General features: G+C 48.0%; 1 pseudogene; it reads right to left on the bottom strand.

Annotated features, from left to right (window-relative positions):
- Positions 1-2,220: 2,220 nt before the first annotated feature.
- On the bottom strand, positions 2,221-3,011 carry LOC111522657 (annotated as a pseudogene).
- Between the last annotated feature and the right edge of the window lie 2,630 nt (positions 3,012-5,641).

A 5,641-nucleotide genomic window follows, 5' to 3' on the forward strand; every position in this document is an offset into this window, starting at 1 on the left:
CTTAGGAGGAACGTGATCTTACTTCCTGTGCTCCAGCTGTCCTCTGGGTCTCTCCCCTCAACTCTTTCCCTGCACGGGGCTCATGATTCCCCTGACTTAGAGCAACAGAAAGAGAGAGAGAGAGAGAGAACCAACATAGTGGACGTCTTGTCCTGGAGCCTCAGCTCTAGAGTCTGCAGATGGGGAAACTCTGGTTTTAGAAAACCTTCTTCTCAAACGTCACCAAAAAACAATGCACACGACCGTGGCTGTACGTGGTGGCTCACGCCTGTAATCCCAGAACTTTGGGAGGCTGAAGCTGGTGAATCACTTGAGGTCAGGAGTTCAAGACCAGCCGGGCCAATGTGGCAAAACCCCGTCTCTACTAAAAATACGAATATTGGCCGGACGTGGTGGTGCACGTCTGTTATCCGAGCTACTTGAGGGGCTGAGGCAGGAAGAGAATCACTTAAACCCGGGAGGCAGAGGTTGCAGAGAGCCGAGATCACACCACTGCCCTCCAGCCTGGGTGACAGAGCAAGGCGTCTCAAAAAAAAGAAAGAAAGAAAGAAATGGTGCAAATGACCCTCCAGCAGAACTGCAGACTGGAATGTGGTCAGAGGCCAGGTCAAGTCACTAAGTGACTCAGGTGGGAAGGTCCAGGTTCTTCAGGTACATGATATGGATCCACATTCAAATCTAGGCACCTCCTCTCCCAAGCTCTTTGCTAGGTAGATTAAGCTGCTGGCCTTCCTCTCTGAGCCTGCTCATAGGGAAAATGGAAATAACAGCACGATCCACTGCATAGGGTTCTTGGGAAGGTCAGAAAAGGTGAAACCTGAGTGCTTAGCACAGGACTAAACCTTCAATCACGCATGGGTCTTCTGGTTGACTGTGTTCCAGTATTATTCAGACCACACCATGCTGTTTGTGTGCACACATCTGTGTCTGTGACGTGTGCAGGTGTGCTTATGAAAGAAAATCCTTGAAGTAAAATTTCTGGGTTGAGGGGAAGGTGCATTTTGGTGGCTTGATAGATTTTAACAAGCTGTGTTTCCAAAAAGTTGGATCCATTTCAGATTCTAGCCTCCAGGTTTGAGGCTCCTTCTCACCCACGCACTTGCTGAGTGGTGAATCATCCAACACTCTTATCTTTTACCGAATCACAGGTGACAAAATAAAGTGTGGCTGGGTGCGGGCGGCTCACACCTGCAATCCCAGCACTTTGGGAGGCCAAGGTGGGCAGATCACGTGAAGTCAGGAGTTCAAGACCAGCCTGGCCAACATGGTGAAACCCCGTCTCTACTAAAAATACAAAAATTAGCCAGGCGTGGTGGTGGGCTCCTGTAATCCCAGCTACTCAGGAGGATAAGGCAGGAGAATTGCTTGAATCTGGGAGGCGGAGACTGCAGTGAGCCAGATAGCGCCACTGCACTCCAAGCTGGGCGACAGAAGGAGACACCATCTTAAAGAAAAAAAAAAGAGAGAGAGAGAGAAAGAGAGAGAAAGAGAAAAAGAAAAATTGTTTTTCACAGAGCTTTCAATTCCCAATTTTCTTGTGGTGAATGAGATTCAGTTTCATAAGTAGTTGTACTTATTTTTGTGACTTGACAGCTCCTGTTTCGTTTGGGATTTTCCTAAAACACTTTGGCCTCTCAAAGTGCTGGGTTTACGTGTATGAGCCACCATGCCCCATCTCTTTTCTCCCCATCTTTTTAGAAGGTATTAGTTATTTCTTAATGATGTAAGTTCCAAACTATTTCTATCTGAAGCTGATAAAAAGATCAGCTAAGTAAATGTTAAATAAATTAGGGTAGGAGGTTGTCTTGAAGGTGCTATCTACCCATTTCCCCCAGACCTGGAGTCCTAGAGCTTCTGTGAAGGAAATCCCTTTAGTACTTGGGGATCCCAGGGAGGATACTCTGATTTCTGAATACCTCAAGATTCTGGACCTATTTGACCACCCTCTTTCACCCACCCAGCAAATGCTAGAGGCTTAGGCTCTGAAATCTCCCGTTTTTATCTCCTTTCAATTGTTTTTGCTTTTTGTTGGTAATTTTGCTGTTTCAAACGGCCCCCAAGTAGTGCTGAAGCCCTGTCTAATGTCCGCAAGAGCAAGGAGACCGTGAGGAGCCTCACACAGGAGGAAATCCCTGTGTTCGAGAAGCTATGCCCAGGCGTGAGTTCTAACTCTGTTGGCTGTGAATTCGGTGTTCATGACACTGACTGCTTGCTGATTCATAGCTAGAAGCTCTCGGGAAGCTAACCACATAAATATACACACGTAATTTTCTTTCAGTTTGAGAGCAGGTACTGTTTATTAACCGAACAGCTTAGAAAAATAATTGTGGTACACACCACAGTTCATTCTTCCAAGAAGCCTGTGGATCTGGTCCTCCCCGTTGCCAGCATCTCCACCTTCTACAAAGTGGGTGGTCTTTTTCCTCATTCCGCCTTGTGGAGAAGATAATTTGAAGGGCCGCAGGAAGTTATGTGCTTCTTTGAAGCGTTTTGCAACAGTATAGACCTCATGAATCACATGCTCCATGCAGATGATGCCATATTTTCCAAGAGATCACACAGTCAAAGCGTTATCTGTCAAAGCAATTCACTTCTTACTGATTTTGCCATAACCACGCTTGTAGATTAGCTTATTTACTGACTTCAGATTTGGGTACCCCACGCAACGTATGGCTCTACAGTCCTCAGCACGTTGATTGGCCTCGTTGAGCTTCACAAAGTTTCCATTGAAGATTTGACGAAGGCGAAGAACCTGCAACACCTTTCGGACCTCTGGGCTCACACCATCAGTACCTCTGATCCTGATGACAAACGCCAATGTGGGTTCTGCAGGTACATAGACGTTGTCAGCTTTTCCTGACATCCTTTCCATTCGAATTTCAGTTCTGTACATCTGCCTATATTCCTTGTGATGGTGCTTCTCTTTTTCATAGATAAGCTTCCTCCTTGCCTTTTGAAGCATCTTTTGGGCAAACTTCTTTCTCAGGTGCTTGATCTTCAGCTCTGAGAAATTCCTTCGCTTGTTCTTTTTTTTTTTGAGACGGAGTCTCGCTCTGTCGCCCCCAGGCGCTGGATCTCGGCTCACTGCAAGCTCCACCTCCCGGGTTTACGCCATTCTCCTGCCTCAGCCTCCCGAGTAGCTGGGACTACAGGCGCCCGCCACCTCGCCCAGCTAGTGTTTTTGTATTTCTTAGTAGAGACGGGGTTTCACCATGTTAGCCAGGATGGTCTCGATCTCCTGACCTCGTGATCCGCCCGTCTCGGCCTCCCAAAGTGCTGGGATTACAGGCTTGAGCCACCGCGCCCAGCCCCTTCGCTTGTTCTTAAGGGTTACTGGCACAGCAGGAAATTTCTTCTTCTCTTCTACACCCCTCATAGTTCCAGCCAGAAAAAGAGGCTGGAACCTGTTTTATTTATTTTTATTTTTTTTTTTTTTAAGACAGGGGCTCGCTCTGTCACCCAGGCTGGAGCGCAGTGGCACGATCTCAGCTCACTGCAAGCTCTGCCTCCCGGGTTCACACCATTCTCCTGCCTCAGCCTCCCAAGTAGCTGGGACTACAGGCACCCGCCACCACGCCCGGCTGATTTTTTTGTATTTTTAGTAGAGATGGGGTTTCACCGTGTTAGCCAGGATGGTCTTGATCTCCTAATCTTATGATCCACCTGCCTCAGCCTCCCAAAGTGCTGGGATTACAGGCATGAGCCACCACGCCCAGCCTGGTCTCCAACTCTTAACCTCAAGTAATCCGCCCACCTCGGCTTCCCAAAGTGCTGGGATTACAGGTGTGAGCCACCACGCCCGGCCTCTAACTATATAATTTCCCCTAGGAGAATTGTTTGGTGTTTGTGGGCGATAACTACCTCAAATAACAGGAGTGTCACTTTTTATTGTGAAATAGTTTAAGGCTCACAAGAAGCTACAAAAATGGTCCACAGAGTTCCCACCTGCCCTTCACCCACACCCCCAATATGTAACAAAGTTTTTGAATGTCAGCGTCTACAACCAAACATTAGCCACACCCAGTTGGCAAGCTTTGGTACAATTGTAATGAGTCAGGGTCGACTCATACATTTTGTCACCATCGTACAAGCTTAGGATGGCCTTTATGCTCTAACTACACCTTTGGATTAGTTTTCTCGGGAATCTATAACAAAGTGCCGCAAACTGGGTGGCTTCACACAACAGAAATGTATACTCTCACTGTTCTGGAGGCCACAGCCTGAAATCAAGGTGTCAGTAGTGCCACATGCCCCCTAACTGGTCCAAGGGGAGACTCCATTGCCTCTTCCACTTTCTAGTGGCTAGAAACCAGAGAGATGGGAGATTTCAGAGCGTGAGCCTACATACAGCATGTGCAGGGCAGGTGAAAGGTGGAAGTCAAATAGGTCCAGAATTTTGGGACGTCCAAGAAATCAGCATACACATATGATTACATAGTACCTGGGATCTCCCAAGTAATAAAGGAATTTCCTTCACAGGAGCCCTAGGTCTCCAGGTCTGGGGCAGTGGATGGACGGCACATCCAAGATGACCTCCTACACCAATTTATTTGATATTTACCTCGCCAGCAATCCCTGATGTTTCTCTGTTATGGTTTTGGGTTTGGGTTTGGGTTTTTTTTTTTTTTTTTGGGTTTTTGAGATGAAGTCTCACTCTGTCGCCCAGGCTGGAATTCAGTGGTGTGATCTCAGCTCACTGCAACCTCTGCCTCCTAGGTTCAAGTGATTCTCCTGCCTCAGCCTCCTGAGTAGCTGGGATTACAGTTGTGCACCACCACACCCAGCAAATTTTTGTATTTTTAGTAGAGACAGGGGTTCACCATGCTGGCCAGGCTGGTCTCAATCTCCCGATCTCAGCTCACTGCAGACTCTGCCTCCCAGGTTCAAGTGATTCTCTGCCTCAACCTCTCGAGTAGCTGGGATTACAGGCACGCACCACTACACCCCGCTAATTTACTTTCTATTTTTATTTATTTATTTATTTTTGAGACGGAGTCTGGCTCTGTCGCCCAGGCTGGAGTGCAGTGGCGCCATCTCAGCTCACTGCAAGTTCCACCTCCCAGGTTCACGCCATTTTCCTGCCTCAGCCTCCGAGTGGCTGGGACTACAAGCACCCACCACCACACCTGGCTAATTTTTTATATTTCTAGTAGAGACGGGGTTTCACCCTGTTAGCCGGGCTGGTCTCAAACTCCTGACATCAAGTGATCCACCCGCCTCAGCCTCCCAAAGTGCTGGGATTACGGGCATGAGCCACCTCGCCCAGCCACTCCTTGGTGTTTCTTGACTTTCATCTGCCTTGCTCAGTTTCTGTTTCTGTTTTCACATGGCCTCCTTCTCTATGTGTCTCTTTTCTCTCCACCTGAGGGCCCTCTCTAATCCAGGATGACCTCATTTAACCCTAATTACATCTGCAAAAAACCCCTAATTTCTAAATGAGGTCATATTCTGCAGTTCCAGGTGGCCATGAATTCTGGGAGGATGCTGTTAACCCACTACAGCCATCAAGAACAGGAGCGGGGGCCTGGGTGTGGTGGCTCACACCTGTAATCCTGGCACTTTGGGGAGGCCTACGCAGGAGGATCGCTTGAGCCCAGGAGTTTGAGACCAGCCTGGTAACATAGTAACACCCCATCCTCTA

Source organism: Piliocolobus tephrosceles, chromosome 21 (genome assembly GCF_002776525.5).
Source record: "Piliocolobus tephrosceles isolate RC106 chromosome 21, ASM277652v3, whole genome shotgun sequence".
NCBI lineage: Eukaryota > Metazoa > Chordata > Mammalia > Primates > Cercopithecidae > Piliocolobus > Piliocolobus tephrosceles.